We start from the raw sequence: 16,964 nt of genomic DNA, 5'->3' as shown, positions 1-16,964 counted from the left end.
GTTGGTGTGGCTCAGTGGCTGAGCCGGGAGTTCAGGATTTGATTCACAGTCAGGGTAAATGCCTGGGTTGCAGGCTCCATTCCCAGAAGGGGCCGTGCAGGAGGCAGCTAATTAATGATTCTCTCTCATCATTAATGTTTCTATCCCTCTCCCTTTCTCTCTCTGAAATCAATAAAAACTTATTTAAAATTCTATGATCTTTATGGCATGTGAATCTCATTAGAACCACTATTTTGTGCTCTCATTTAAGACAACTTTGCCCGTCTGATTTAAAAAGGGTAATGGGGAGGAGCAGAACAATCGTTTTCCATCTGCTTCCACATAGACAAATGTTTCTAAGATGTTAATAATGGTTTTTATAATTCTTTGGCCCTATTTCTATAGTCTTCACTTCCTACAAAATATTTTCCCCTTTGTTAACATGACAACCAATGTTTCTTTATCAAATATTTGAATGAGAGAATCTGCAACCATTCTCCTCTATTAGCCAAAGAGACATTTAAAAAATATCTACAAAATCCAAAACAGAATGGGCAAACAAACTGTGGTATACCCAATGAACTCCTTATCCAAGCAACTACAGGAATGAATTTCAAAATCATTATGGTAAGTAAAAGAACCAGACATGAAAGAATGCATAAAATGATTCCACTTATATGAAATTCTGAAACAGACAAATTTATCTTTGGTGAATGAAAAGAGAATAGTAGTGGGGTGCTGGTGATGGAGAGTGATTGGGAAGAGGAATAAGGATCATTCTGGGGTGATAGAAATATTTTATATCTTAATAATGGTGTGAGTTACATGGGTAATGTGCAATCATGAAAACTCATCCAACCACACACTTAAAATCCATGTATTTCAACTGTTGGTGTATTTCACTATACCTGTTTAGGACTATAAAAATATATATCTGATCATGTCATCCCTGCTTGAAATCTTCAATGGCCTCTCATAACAAAGAATAAAATCACTCTCTTTAACATGACCTACAAGATCTTACACGAATTGGGTCCAGCCTTCCTTTCCATTCTTCATCATTAACATTCAGACGTATGTTTTCTTTCTGTTCCCCAAATACACCTCAATCTTTCCGTAGGGTTTTTGGACTTAAGGTTCCTTCTCTCTGGAATGCTCTCCCCCTAGGTTAGTTTTACCAGATCCCAATTCAAATGTTCACCTTATCAGAGAAAGCCTTCCCTGATCATACCTTCCAACATAGCTCTCTCCATCTTTCCCCTACACAGTTCCTGTAAGCTCTCAAGAAACTATTTGCTGAATAAATTAATGGCTACCTAAAATACATGATAAAATATAAATATCCACAGGAACTATAACTACTAGTTTACACTAGCTTTCATCATGCTTTCCACAATACTACACTTATAAATGAATTTGTTCATATTGCTACAACTTCAAAAGCACTATGGCTAAATGTTTAAAATAAAGAGATGTGCAAAAATGCCTGGCCAGTAGTTGAGCATCAACCCATGAACCAGGAGGTCACAGTTCAGGGTACCTGTCTGGGTGGGTTGCAGGCTTGATCTCCAGTAGGGAGTGTGCAAGAGGCAGCAGATCAATGAATGATTCTCTCTCATCACTGATGCTTCACCCTCTCTCTCCCCAATCCTCTCTGAAATCAATTAAAACAAAAGAGATGTGCAAAGTTATACACAAGCATGTGCAAACAAAAAGATAGCAGGCTTGGCAAGATTAATAACAGACAATAATTTAAGGCAAAGAAAACAATAAAGACTGCTACTATTAAAAGACACAATCACAAAGATCTATCATAACCTATACACCAAACATAGTGTCAAAATATACAAAAGGGAGCCATATAACCTTCCAAAGACTTGAAGCCCTTTTCAGGCAAAGATCATTGGAATCCTATAAAATGATAGTTCTGACTCATATGACAATCCTGTTGTATCATTTGTGAAGCCATAAAAGTTTTCTTTCCAAGAGAAGCAAAAAGGAAACAAAACTCGTCTACATATCTATGTTGGAGAGAAAAGAACAGGACCAGATCAAGACTGTGCCAAACTCGTGGACACAGTCATTGGGACTATATAAATTGAGCCAAATCTTGCCATCTTCACTAAATAGGGACTTTTCACTGGAGCTTTCAAATGGACAATAAATCCTATGGGGATAAGTGTTATGCCTTTCTACCTGGAGCTATGATTCTTTCTATAAAGGAAATAGCACCTTAAAGCCTAAGACATTTTTTAATATCTTAGAAAATTAGTTTTTCTTTAGAATAACACTGCCTAATCTGAAAAATCTACCCATTAATAAAAACCTACCGATTAATGAAAAATTTCGGAATTAGATATATGTTTGTACAACTTTGTGAATATAATTTAAAAAACTAAACTAAACTAAATGTTACACTTTACCAGAGTGAACTTTATGGCATATAAATTAGATTTCAACAAAGCAATTATAAAAAATAACAATGATAAACACACATTAATCTTAAACGGAAATCTATTTACAGATTATCCTACCCCCAGTATGTGTGTGCACACTATTTGTGCACTGACAGGGCTATCAGCTGGGGAATCAATATTCATTAGGAAGACCACTTGAGGGGGAAGTACAGATTTTTAATATTTTTAAATTTAATTTTATCATGAAATATTTCAGATATTCAAAAAAGTAAAAATGCTCAGTGAGGGGCATACAATAAATTCAAAAAAAATAGTAATTTACTATTTTGTAAGCTGGGTAGGAGCTAAGTAGTCATTTATTGCTTTACTACTATTCTTTATAACATACTTCCTTATTTATGTGTTCTTTAGTATATATGATGTATATCCCCAATTTTGAAACAAAACTTGAAAAGTTTAAAAAGTAAAGAAAGTATGTACATTCATACCATGGAATAAATCAGTTCTTCTATAATGTGACAGACACATTTTTAAAATGTACCATGCTGTGTAAAATTGTATCATAAAAATCACAAGGCTTATGGGAAAAATGAAGTTTCGAAGTATGACACTCGAAATTTTTACCAATAACATAAAAAAGGGAGTCTAATTATAATGGTAGATGTTTTACACATGCTAAATGGTTAAGAAATCCTATATAATAAAAGGCTAATATGCAAATTGTCCCCTTGGGAGTTCAACCGACCTGGAGTTCGATCACCTGCTATGACATGTGCTGACCACCAGGGGGTGGCGCGGAATGAAGGAAGGCCCCCATCAGCCCTGATCACCGGCCAGGCCTAAGGACCCTACCCATGCACGAATTTCATGCACCAGTCCTCTAGTACATAAAGAAACATGGCACTTTACCTTGAAAAAGACTTCAAGTTTGCTGTGGTCGTTAGTGGACATTGCAAGTTTGCAGCTTACGAGTTACTGTCCAGTGGTAGGAGGGTAATGTGAAATCAACAGAAATCTGTAACACCAGATGTGGATGGGTATGACTCATTACACAGCAGTAAACTGAGGTTGCTGGAAGGTATTTGAAGTGCATGCCTGTGTGTGGCTTGTGTATTCCTCCCGTGGCTCAGTTGGGCAGGGTAGTTTCCTGCATTTGCCTAGCATTTCTTGCAGACAAACTTCAGATTATACTCAAACAATTCTCTAATATATCAATTGCACTGAACAAATTTGTGTTTTCCTGTAGCAAAACTGATGGTACTACTGTAAAACTGTAATGAAACTATTTAAATACCTCTAAAATAGATTGTAAAGTGAAAAAAAAAAACAAGGTGCAGAACAACATCTATACTTTGATTGCTTCTGTTGTAAACCAGAAGAAAAAGAGACAAAAGAGATGCTGGTATATGTGTGTGTTTTTCTACATCAAAAACAATTAACTATCATTGTCTCTGGGTAGTGGTTTTGCTTTTCATTTTATTCCTGACTACAATGTTTAAATTTTCTAATCATGTATGAGTTATTTGGGGGAGGGAAATGCCAAAAGGAACAATCTGAGAGATTGATTATAGGTATCTTTATGTCTCTTTCTGTTTTCTTCTTACTTCTCTGTATGTTAAAAAGAACACAATTAGAGTGTGGAACAACTGGAATTCTCATGAACTGCTAGTGGGAATGAAAAATGGGACAGTCACTTTGGAGAACAGTTTGGCAGTTTCCTAAACAGTTAAACACACTCTGCCATATGACTCAGCTATTCTGCTCCTAAGTATTTACCCAAGAGAAATAAAAGCATATGACCATACAAAAACTTGTACACAAATGTTCACAGCAACTTTATTTGTGCTAGTCAGAAACTAGCCACAACCTAAATGTCCATTAACAGGTGAATGGATAAACAAATTGTGATATATCCACACAATAGACTATTACCTATATATATAGAGCCAGCGTTGTAACATCCAAAACGACCGAAGGCTCGACCATACGCCAGGCTGCACGCGCAGCAGGCGAGAGGGCTGAACTGCTGACCTCTCGAAGAGAGAGGCGGCTGCTGATCAGCCCCTCCTCCAAGATCAGGCCCGGAGATGCTGACTGGCATAAAAACCAACCAATCAGAACCAAATCTGGATAAACTGTGAAGGCAGAACCTAAGGTGGGGGCTGAGGAGGAGTTTTAAGGGCAACAGCTGTTTGGTGTAAGGTGTAAGAAAGTGATTCAATTTTTTAATGACCGGTTTGGCAGTATAGTGCATATGGCTGGCTATCAGTCCAGATATAGGGATTATGTGTTTTTGTCTGCCAAGAGCATCTCCTCCTGCTGAAAAAGGCTTTCCGCCGCACCCCATTTAAGCAATCCTATCCTATATAATCTATCTATACTAATAAAAGGGTAATATGCTAATTAGACTGGGTCGACTGGCCATCTTCCAGACGTCCGACTTCCTTCTGAACAAAACTATGGTGGTGGGGCCGAGGCAGAGGCAGTTAGGGGCGATCAGGCCAGCAGGGGAGGGCGGTTGGGGGCGAGATCAGGCCGGCAGGGGAGGGCAGTTGGGGGCAAGATCAGGCTGGCAGGGGAGGGCAGTTGGAGGCGACCAGGCAGGCAGGGGAGGGCAGTTGGAGGTGACCAGGCAGGCAGAGGCAGTTAGGGGCATAAGAAAAATTTCGGGGAAATGCATATGATCACTATCTTGATTATGGGAATGGTTTCACAGGTATATAAGGATGTCGAAACTTATCAAATTGTACATTTCATATATGTGCAGTTTGTGATATGCAAATTGTACCTCAATAAAGCTGGTTAGCCCTGGCCAGTGTGTCTCAGTGGTTAGAATGTTGGCACCTGCACCAAAGGGTCACAGGTTTGATTCCTGGCCCTGGTCGGAGCACATGCAGGAGGCAACCAATCGATATCTCTCTCTCTCTCTCTCTCTCTCTCTCTCTCTCTCTCTCTCTCTCTCTCTCATACAATAGAATATTATTAAGCAGACACAAAAAGTCACAAATTATATGACTATTTATATGAAATGTCCACAGACAGACAAGTCAATAGACACAGAAAATGGTTGCCGGGGGGAACTGGGATTGACTGCTAATAGATATGGGATTTCTTACTAGGGAGATGGAAAACTTACAGAATTAGATAGTAATGGCTGCACAACCTTGTGAATATACTTTATGCACTTAAAAATGGTGAATTTAATGAACAACATAAACTGATGAACAAAAACAGAGAAGCATCAATCAGACCGTCAAAACTCAGAGGGAAGGTAGGGGAGGGTGTGGGTAGGGGGAGAGATCAACCAAAGGACTTGTATGCATGCATATAAGCCTAACCAATGGAAACAGACACCAGGGGGAGTGAGGGCATGAGTGGGGGTGGGGGGGCAATGAGGGAATAAGGACACATATGTAATACCTTAATCAATAAAGAAAAAAAAACAAGATAAATAAAAATGGTGAATTTTACACCGTGATTTATATACCTCAATAAAAGGGTATACATTCAACCTCAAATAAACTATTTTTTCTAAAACAAAATGGGTAAAAATCACCAATGATATCTAAAACCCTAGCTCACTCTTCAGATAAGCAGAATAAACAATCCTTATCTAGGAGAATGAGTTCTACCTCTCCCTTGTCTGCAATCATCAAAGTTCACATGCCTGAACATCTCACAATTACCTTCTAATGGGTAATATTGCACCTCTGCCTTCTCTCCACTTACTAAAATGCTACTTCATCCTTCAAGAATCAAATTAAATTTCAACTCATCCATGAAATGCACTCCAGCCTTTGAAAACTTTTTTTTCTAACACCCACAGAACCGATGATACAGAAACAATCTGTTTCATAAGTCTTGTTTTCTATGATGGAAAAGCACACCGACCTTCACTTTTCATTTGATAGCAGTGTATAAAACAGAATGAAAGGGGACCAGGATTAAAGGCAGGGAGGGAAACGGGAGGGCAATTTAAGGAGATGGCAATGAAGATTCAAATAAAAATCTGTGGTCAAATGAGAAGAGAGGAGGATCAGGTATTTCTGAGAATCTATCCTAAGGAAATACTCTCAAGGAAGGGTGATGTACATCATATGTTGGCTGCTTAAATGTTAGTTCTCTTCCTATGTATCTATATATATAAAACTCTATAAGCGAATGGTCAAGCGAATGACGTACACTGACCACCAGGGGGCAGACACTCAATGCAGGAGCTGCCCCCTGGTGGTCAGTGCGCTCCCATAGTGGGAGCGCTGCTTATGGGAGCACCGCTCAGCTGACCAGCGGGCGCCAGACGCGGGGCTCGTGGCTGGTGAGCGCAGCTGCAGTGGCACAAGCCTCTCCCGCCTCCAGGGCAGCACTACCAAGCAGTGGCAGCAGAGGCAGGCACCAGCCCGGGCTCAGGCTCTTCCCTGGCCGCCTGTCACTTCCCGCACTGCTACATCCCTCTGGGGGATGTCGGACCAGCCCAATCCCCGCGGGGATGTGAGAGGGTGTAGGCCAGGCTGAGGGACCCCTACGGTGCACAAATCCGTGCACTGGGCCTCTAGTTTGATAATTAAAAAAACTGGAAATAGTCCCTAGCAAATTATAGTGCATCCACTAAAACAGTGGTCGACAAACTGCGGCTCGCAAGCCACATGCGGCTCACGAGCCGCGGTTTGCCGCTCTGTTGACTAATGAGTTTGCCGAGCACTGTCCTAGTTCATAGGTCGAAGTTCAACTACTGAGCCACAGTGTTCCTCTTTTAAATGCTTAGGTCAGTGGTCGGCAAACTCATGAGCCGAGGTTTGCCGACCACTGCCCTAGCCAGTCTGGCTCCGTGGATAGAACGTCAGACCATGGACGGAAGAGTCCTGGGTTTGATTCTGGTCAAGGGCACGTACCTTGGTTGCAGGCTCTATCCCCTGACCTGATTCGGGAATGTGTGGGATGCAACCAATACACACTAACATCAATGTTTCTCTCTCTGTCTTTCCCCGTCTTCTACTCTCTCTAAAAAAATCAATGGGAAAATATCCTCAGGTGAGGATTAACAAAAAAATAAATAAGTAAAAGAAGGAGTTATTTGTTTAAAAAAGAATCAACCAATGAACACAGAAATAAGTGGAACAAACTGATGTTTCCTTCTTTCTCAAATAAAAAAAAGAAAATAAGTTGCATTTCTATACACGAAAAATGAACTATGAGCCTGGCTGATGTGACTCAGTGGTTGAGCTTCGACCTATGAACCAGGAGGTCCTCGGTTCAATTCCATGTCCAGGTTGCAGGCTTGATTCCAGTATGGGGCCTGCAAGAGGCAGTCGATCAATGAGTCTCTCTCATCATTGATGTTTCTATCTCTCTCTCTTTCTCCCCTCCTCTCTGAAATGAATAAAAATATATTTTAAAAAAATGAACTATGGCCCTAGCCGGTTTGGCTCAATGGATAGAGCATGGGCCTGCGGACTGAAGGGTCCCGGGTTCAATTCCAGTCCAGGGCTCATGCCTGGATTGCAGGCTCCATTCCCAGTAGGGGGCGTGCAGGAGGCAGCCGATCCATGATTCTCTCTCATCATTGATGTTTCTCTCTCTCTCCCTTCCTCTCTGAAAAAAAAAAAAAAAATATATATATATATATATATATATGTATATGTATATATAAAATTTTAAAATAAAAAATGTCTATACTACCCAAAGCCATTTACAGATTCAATGCAATCCCTATCAAAATCCCAATGACATTTTTGCGTAAGTAGAGAAACATACCCTAAAATTCATATAGAATTTTAAGGCACCAAAATATCAAAACAATCATGAAAAAGAACAAAGCTGGAGGACTTGCACTTCCTGATTTTAAAACTTACTACAAAGCTACAGTAATCAAGAATATGATATTTGGGGCCCTGGCAGGTTTGGCTATGTAGATAGAGCCTTGGCCTGCAGACTGAAGGGTCCCCAAGGGTACATACCTCAGTTACAGGCTCAATCCCAATCCCAGGCCCCGGTTGGTCAGGATGTTTCTCTCACATTTATGTTTCTCTCTGTATCTTGCCCTCCTTTCTACTCTCTCTAAAAATTAATGGAAAAAAGTATCCTGGGGTAAGGATTAACAACAATAACAAAAAGACTGTGGTATTGGCATAAAGACAAATATAGAGACCAATGGAATAGACTAGAGACCGAAAATAAACCGTTTTTTGAAAAATTAGATTTACTGGGGTGACATTGGTCAACATGAACATACAGGTTTCAGGTGTGGGTTTTCTATATTACAAGATCTGTATATTGCACCATGTGCCCATCATCCAAAGTCACATCTTCTCCTGTCACCATATAGTGGGACCCCCTTCTCCCCAAAAAGCCTTTGAATAGATGGCCAAATGATTTATGGCAAGGGTGCCAAGGCCATTCAATGGGGGAAAGAACGGTCCTTTCAACAAATGGTGCTGATGGCCGAGTAGCTCAGTTGGTTTAGACTTAGAGCATCATCCCGATACATCAAGGTGGCGGATTTGATCCTCAGCCAGGGCATATTCAAGAATCAACCAATAAATGATGCATAACTAAGTCAAATAACAAATTGACGTCTCTCTCTCTCTCTCACACACACACATACACAATATCAATTAAGCCCTGACCGGTGTGGCTTAGTTGGCTTAGTGTCATCCTGTGCACTGAAAGGTCCCCAGTTCAATTCCCAGCCAGGGCACATACCCAGGTTATAGTTCAAACCATGTTCAGGGTGTGTGTGGGAGGCAACCAGTAGACGTTTCTCTCATATCACTGTTTCTCAAGTCAATAAAAACACATTAAAATATAAATGAAATTTAATTTAAAATCAATTACAAAAAAATTTTTAAGAATGAAATCAGACACTTATCTAACACCATAAACAAAAATTAATTTTGAAAGGATCTAAGACCTTAATGTAAGATATCTATAATAATAAAAGCGTAATATGATAATTAGTCCTGATGGCCAAACAGCGGGACGACCTTCTGGATGAAGCTGGGGCTGCGAGGGCCAAGCCCCTTCCATGAATTTCGTGCACTGGGCCTCTAGTAAAACAATAAAACTCTTAGAGGAAAACATAAGACAAAAATGTCATGATACCCATGGTTGGCAAACTGCGGCTCGCTCTGTTGACTAATGAGTTTGCCGACCCCTGCCCTAGCCGGTTTGGGTCAGTGGACAGAGCGTTGGCCCTCGGACTGAAAAGTCCCAGGTTAGATTTCAGTCAAGGGCTTACACCTGGGTTGCAGGTTCCCCGGCCCTGGTCGGGGTGCAGGCAGGTGGCAACCAATCGATGTGTCTCTCTCACATCGATGTTTCTCTCTGTCTCTCCCTCTCCCTCCCACTCTCTCTAAAAATCAATGGAAAAATATCCTTGGGTGAGAATTAACAAAAAACAAAAAAAGAAAAGTGGCAGTTCCTCAAAAAAGTTAACAATAGAACTACCATATAATTCAGTAATCACTCGGCTGGGTGTATATATCCAAAAGAACTGAAAGCAGGGACTTGAACAAGTATCTACTACAGATATCTGTACACCCACCTTCTTAGCAGCATTATTCACAACAGCCAAAACATGAAGCAGCCCAAGTGTTCATTGTCACTTGGATAAACAAAATAGATATAGACATACACTGGAATATTATTCAGCCTTAAAACGGAAATTATGACACATGCTACAACCTGGGTGAACATAGAGAATATTACACTAAGTGAAACAAGCCAGCCACAAAAAGACAATTACATGATTCCACTCTATCAGCTACGTATTATTACTGCCTAAAGAACTCAACAATAAATTAGAAAATGATTTTTTTTTAAAAAGCAGCAACAGTACAGAGGACAGGAACAGAAACTCACCAATGGTCAATAAATGTGAAAAAAATCTTCAACCATATTAGTAATCAAGAAATGGGAAAATTAAACAAGACATCCATTTTTCACCTATCAAATTTAGTTTTGGGTACATGAACGTAAGGGATCTTGAGGAAGGGGCACTTTTTTCTAATTCACAACCACTGTCTTCACTTCCTCACATCCCATTCAATTATCCCAATCTGGTTTCCACCTTTCACTCCTAGATTATTGGATAGACCCAAAACCAATAACCTCCATGATGTCAAAGCCAACTGAGCATCTTACCAAATATCTTAGAAATACTGATTAAAAAAAAAATTCTCCATCTTCCAGAAACTTATCTCTTTTGGCTTCCATGACACCAGTGTCCTGCTTTTTCTCAGACCTCATTGGCCTGTTATGCTCTATCTTCTCCTTCTATCAGACCTCAAAGTATTGAGTGCAGGAGCTAACTCATACTCCCTAAGTGATCTCATATAGTCCCAAAACTTTGATATCACCTATATAACTGAGTAGTCCCCCCCAATTTTTCATTTTGTTTTGTCACTCTTCACCCAGGGATATTTTTTTCATTGATTTTCTAGAGAGAGTGGATGAGAGGGATGGAGGGAGGGAGGGGGGGAGAGAGAGAGTCATCAACATGGATTGGTTGTCTCCCACACACCACCCTGGGTGGTGGGGATTGAACCTGCAACCCTTGCCCTAGACCAGGAACTGAACCCCGAAACCTCAGGTCCCTGGCAGATGCTCCAACCACCTAGCCATACTCACCAGGGCCTCCCAAACTTTTATCTCCAGCTCTAGGCTCTCTCTTCTGTGAGTGCCAAACCTGTACAGCCAACCGCCTCCTCAATATACTGACTTCATAAGTAATATGCATCTCAAATTTAATATATCCAGACAAAACATGGTTTTTCCCACCTCAAATTTCTCTTCCATTCTTCTTCCCGGTAAATGGCACCACCTATTCATAGTTGCTCGAAACAAATACTGAAAAGCAAAGACGTCTCCTTTTCCCTAACCAATCCATTTCTAAGTCCTGTTCATTTTTCCTCCAAAACATTTTTTTTAAAAGTTAATTTTTAAAATTTATTTTAGAGGCAGAAACATCAATCAGTAGCCTCCCCATCGAAGCCCCCCTACCGCCCCCAGGGATCATCCAAACCCCAGGCATGTGCCCCCATTGGGAATTGAACCAGCGACCCTTTGGTACACACGATGATGCTCAACCAACGGAGCCACACGGGCCAGGGCTCCAAAGTATCTTTTTAACCTTTCTATCCTTCTCTGTTTCCACTGTCATGGACCTCGTTCACGGTACTGCAAACAGCATCCTAACTGGTCTCCACAGAGCAGTCCCATTATGATGCTGACCTGCTTAAAACCTTCAAAAGATTCCCATAAAAACTGAATTCCTAATCAGGGCATCATTTGCGCCTGTCTTTGGAAGAAAATACACAGCCAAAAATATACACTCAATGATCATCTCTGTGGACCGGGAAACTATTGGATACTTTCTCTCGTTTTGCTTGTATTTCTAAATTTTTCTACGATGAATACTTGCTACTTGCTTATTAAGGAGGAGGCAATTATATTCCTGAGTACTACTTATTACATCGCATTTTACATGATAACGAGAAAACGGAATAGAAAATTGTAGGTAACCTCTAACTGTTATCAGGGTAGATGAAAACACTATCAAACTCTAAGGTTTCTTTGGTGCTACTTTACTCCTCTCCTTTCTATTTTTTAACATAATTACATTCCTAACGGGGGGGAATGCGATGGTATAAACTTCATTGTCTTCTGCAATCTGGCCACAACCCACCAAGCCAGCCTTTCTTCCAAGCACTCCCTTTCCCAAGCTCCGCACGCCAGCCCGGCCCGGTCTCGCACCTCCGCAGCGGGAACCGGGGCAGCATTCCTGGAACACCCTCCGACCTCCCCAAACCCCACGCCTCCTTCGCGGCGGGGGGCGGGGGGGGGATGGCGACAGGTTGGAGGGAGATTCCAGGATTCTTGTGGGTAAGTCCACAACTTGCTACTGCTGGGGGCCACGCTGATCTCCACCCCCACCACAGGCCTCCAAGCTCACCAACCTGCAAGCGCCGACTCCAGGGGCTCCAGGGGGCCCCCATCCCCGCAGCGAGCGCTGTGCCCCCGAGGAAAGGAACCTCCCACACACAGACCCAAATTCCGGGTTCCCGCTCCGGAGACACCCCGGACACACACACACACACTCCCTGGATCCAGGCTCCCCCTTCAGGTCCCCTCCTTTCCGCACTCACCCGCGGTCTCCCCCCCCCCCCCGCCGCCCCCCTGCACCGGGGGCGGCGCGGCGGCGGGGTGGGGGAGGGGCGCGCACGTGCCCGCGCCGCCCCCGCCCAGACAAGGCCCCGAGAGCGGAGCGCGCTCCCCGCCGGTCCCATCCTGCTCCCGCCAACACTCACCCTTTCCCGGGTCTCCGGCTGAACGCAGGCCAAGCAGGAAGCCACGAGGCCGCGCGGGGAAGGTGAGGGAGCAGTGAAAACCCCGCACAGACCCCCGCGCCACGAAGCCCCAGCGACCCCGGAGCCCGCGGAAGCACAAGGCTTGGTGTAGCCCGCCCGGTTCGCTCGGCCCGCACGTCACCGGCAGGGGCGGGGCGGGGCGCGCGCGGAGGCGGCAGCGGCGCCGCGCGCGGCCTGGGGGCGGTGCTCGCTGGAATGTGGGCGGGGCCTGCAGGGGGCGGGGGCTGGCCCAGACTCAGACCCAGGCCCGCGCTGCCACTTTTCCTGGAAGTATGGGCTTCGGTTATGGCAGGGTTAGCATCCTTTGTCGGTTTCCTTCCTAGAAGGAAATGGGAGGTTCCAGCTCCAAGTTGGACAGAATATTCATTCTGCCAGCATTTATGAAGTTTACCGAGTGCAGTAATTGACAACAGTGGCTATGATTTTTGTGTGTCATCTTGTACCAAGCTTTGTGCTAGGTGCTAGGAATGCAAATAACTGTCGTTATTACCAGCCTATTTTACAGATGCAGAAACTGAGGCTTGGGAAGGCTGGGTCACACAACTAGCGAGTGACAATCCATCAAGTCCACGTTTCCTTTAAATATCTCTTGAGCCGACCCTATCCTCCTCTTGCCCTATACCACCCTGCCCCAAATTCCTTCTTCTCTCTGCTCAAGACTCCTCTAGCCTCCCAACTGGTCTCCAGGGATCTGTTTCTGCCCTGTCCCCCTTTCATCTGTTTTCATTATGTAAAGACTAGAGGCCTGCTGCACAAATTGGTGCACGGGTGGGGTCTGGCCGACCCGCCCAGGGCAGATCCGTTGGCTGGCCAGGGGGAGGGGCTGCCAGCAGTTGGCCAGCTGGCCCCGCCCCCTGGTTGAACTCATGGTTGACGGGACAATTTGCATATTAGGCTTTTATTTTATAGGACTAGAGGCCTGTTGCAAGAAGATTCCTGCAATAAGGCTTCCTGTGGAGGACTCCCCCACCCCGCCTGCTTCCCTCCCTTCCCCCCGCCCTGCCTGCTTCCCTCCCTTCTCCCCCACCTCTCCTACTTCCCTCCATTCTACCCCACCCTGCCTGCTTCATTTCCTTCTCCCCCGCCCCTCCTGCTTCCCTCCCTTCTACCCCACCCCGCCTGCTTCCCTCCCTTCTCTGCCGCCCTGCTTGCTTGCTTCTCCGCAGCTTCGTTCCCTTCTGTAGAGCTTGGCTTCCTTCTACGCTGTCTTCAGTCTTTGCGCTGTGCCTGGATATGCAAATTAACTACCATCTTGGTTGGGTTAATTTGCATACTCGCTCCTGATTGGCCGGTGGGCATGGCAGAGGTATGGTCAATTTGCATGTTTCTCTTTTATTAGATAGGATTTACCACTGGAGATGGGTGGTAGGCTTAGAGAGGGTTCACTTTGCAATTGATTTATACTTTACATATGTTGTCAACTTTTGGATGTATTTAATGTTTAATAAACATGTCTTAAAGGACTTACTTTTTTTTTTTTCTTTATTTTATTGATTTTTTTACAGAGAGGAAGAGAGAGGGATAGAGAGTTAGAAACATCGATCAGCTGCCTCTTGCACACCCCCTACTGGGGATGTGCCCGCAACCAAGGTACATGCCCTTGACTGGAATCGAACCCGGGACCTTTCAGTCCGCATGCCGACGCTCTATCCACTGAGCCAAACCGGTTTCGGCAGGACTTACTTTTTTTTTTTTAAATATATTTTATTGATTTTTTTACAGAGAGGAAGGGAGAGGGATAGGGAGCTAGAAACATCGATGAGAGAGAAACATCGACCAGCTGCCTCCTGCACACCCCCTACCGGGGATGTGCCCGCAACCAATGTACATGCCCTTGACCAGAATCGAACCTGGGACCTTTCAGTCCACAGATCAACGCTCTATCCACTGAGCCAAACCGGTTTCGGCAAAGGACTTTGATCTCCAATAGCAAGCCTGGTGCATAGTATGAACTCAAGAAGTATTTGTTGAGTGAACGAATAAGAGGGCCAGTAATTGACTGGGGTTTAGGTCTATTAGGGGTTAACCAGATTAACAATATTTGTTCAGTAAATTTTGTTTTGTTCAGCAATTTTTTTATTGCACTTCTACTCTGTGTTTTGGCACTGTGTGCCAAGACCTATGTTAGCCACTGAGAATCAGAAACAAACAAAACAGTTCCTGTCGTTGTGAAATGTATGATCAATCTTATGTGAAAGACAGGAAAGGCCTCCCTGAGCTTTAGCTAAGACCCACAGACATATTAGGAATTGGGATGTTAAAAATAAATGTCATAGAGAAATAGATAAGGTAAGAGGTCAGCATGTGTGTGTCAGTGTTCCTGACTTTTGGGGTCTAACCCTGATACAAGAGCACAAAAGTACCCCATTAAGCAGGGGTCAGGAGGTGAGGTTGGGAGCCCATTTCCCCTGGCCCAGCTCTTGGAAGGCTGCCAAATTCTGGTAGAAGTTTTACATTGATCAGGGCTCAGGAGCAGAGAGCAGCCTTGGGGAGGGAGAGGAGTCAGAACTCTGCTGGGTGTCCAGAACTTGCACATGGCATGCCAGAAACCCTTCTCTCTGTGCTTCCTGCCAGGCAGGCGGAAAGTAGCATGGTCGAGAGCCAGGGACAGGCCAATGGGCACTGTGATCCTAAACCAAAGGCAAGGCGCACGGATTTGTCAGGGAATGGCTGGAGAATGTGGCTAAGACCCCGAGGATGGGAAAAGCTGAAGACCCCAACAAGAACAGAAGTGCTCCTAAGTCAGCTGGTGAGCAGAGCAGAGACGGAGGGAAGTGAGATGTCAGACTCTGAAGGTGCTGAAATAACACGTCAGGAGCTTGCCGGTCAACAAGCTCAGCAGCTGATGCCAGCAGGACCATGGCGACCAGGAATAACTAGGGAGCGGAGGCCACTGAGGACCCAGGCTACAGCTCCCAGCTCCTGTCACTTTCTTGAAGCTTCCCTGTGATCCCACAAGCCATCTTGGCAAGTCAAGAGGGAGTGGGGAAAGTCTGGCAGGGCTGCAACTCTGAACTGACTGAATATTTACCCCAAATGAGACTGTTTAAGACTAGATAACTTTAATAGGCAAGTTTGAGTTGAGCCCAGTCCCCAGTAGGAATTAGAGCCCGTGAGAAAGCTTGCATATTTAAAGAGAAATAACATAGCTACAGATCTTTACACGTGTGCATGCAGTGTGTCCATTTCAATCACAGATAAGCTCTACGAAGGAAAAGGGCGGGGTGCTGGGAAGTGGAAGTAAAGAAGTCCTCCCTGAAAAAAATATTAAATGAAACCTGAGGCAGTAGGAGCTGTGGGTCATGATAAAGCCTAAGACAAGGTAAGAGAAGTCCAGGGTGTTAGGTCTGATCAAATCTTTGAATGGACACCCCCTCCCCTGGGAACTGACCTTTAGACCACTTTACAAGAACATTCCCTTTCGTTTAGAACACATTCCACTTGCTAGACCACATTCCACTTGGCTAAATGCTAAATGCTGAAGCCATGACCTGCCCCCTCTGGACCTTTCCAGGATTCGGACTCACCTAGAGAATTCTCCGCCCAGAAAAAGCCCACTACTAGAGTCCCTTAAAATCTCTGACTCCCGTCCCTGGGTGCTGGTGCCATTTTGGGGTTCAGCCCATCTGGTTTTCCAGATGACCTAATCCATTTATAAGTCCTCACCCCTTTTGGCTTCGTGTGTCCCTCCTTTGACCACCCTCACACAGGGTAACCTAAGCAAGAGCAAAATGGCTGGGATGGGGCTGAGTTAGTCAGAGGCCAGATCACACAGGAAGTGGCATTAAGATTTTGATCTTTATTGTAAGAACCACAAGAGGTCATCAAGAGTGTTAAGTGTGGAGTGAACAGTATTTAATTTCCCTTCAAAATAGATCACGCCCTGGCCGGATTGCTCAGATGGTTGGAGCATCCTCCTGGTATGTACCTCAGGGCACATACGAGCATCAACCAATGAATGCATAAATAAGTAGAACAACAAATCGATGTTTCTCTCCCTTCCTCTCTCTCTCTTTAAAATCAATTAAAAGAAAGAAAGAGCCGAAACCGGTTTGGCTCAGTGGATAGAGCGTCGGCCTGCGGACTGAAAGGTCCCAGGTTCGATTCCGGTCAAGGGCATGTACCTTGGTTGCGGGCACATCCCCAGTAGGGGTTGTGCAAGAGGCAGCTTATCAATGTTTCTAACTCTCTATCCCTCTCTCTT

General features: G+C 44.0%; 1 protein-coding gene across 1 annotated transcript in view; it reads right to left on the bottom strand.

Annotated features, from left to right (window-relative positions):
- The window catches only part of YEATS2 (YEATS domain containing 2), a 97,475-nt gene extending 84,610 nt beyond the window's left edge, over positions 1-12,865 (bottom strand). The window contains exon 1 of the mRNA XM_054713783.1: positions 12,701-12,865. The gene's annotated coding sequence lies outside the window, so the exon portion shown is untranslated. The remainder of the gene's footprint in view (positions 1-12,700) is intronic.
- Positions 12,866-16,964: the final 4,099 nt, after the last annotated feature.

The sequence above is a fragment of the Eptesicus fuscus genome, chromosome 3 (assembly GCF_027574615.1).
Source record: "Eptesicus fuscus isolate TK198812 chromosome 3, DD_ASM_mEF_20220401, whole genome shotgun sequence".
In the NCBI taxonomy this organism is placed as follows: Eukaryota; Metazoa; Chordata; class Mammalia; order Chiroptera; family Vespertilionidae; genus Eptesicus; species Eptesicus fuscus.
The sequence above is the reverse complement of the archived record's forward strand: the minus strand, read 5'-3'. Positions and strand labels throughout refer to the sequence as shown.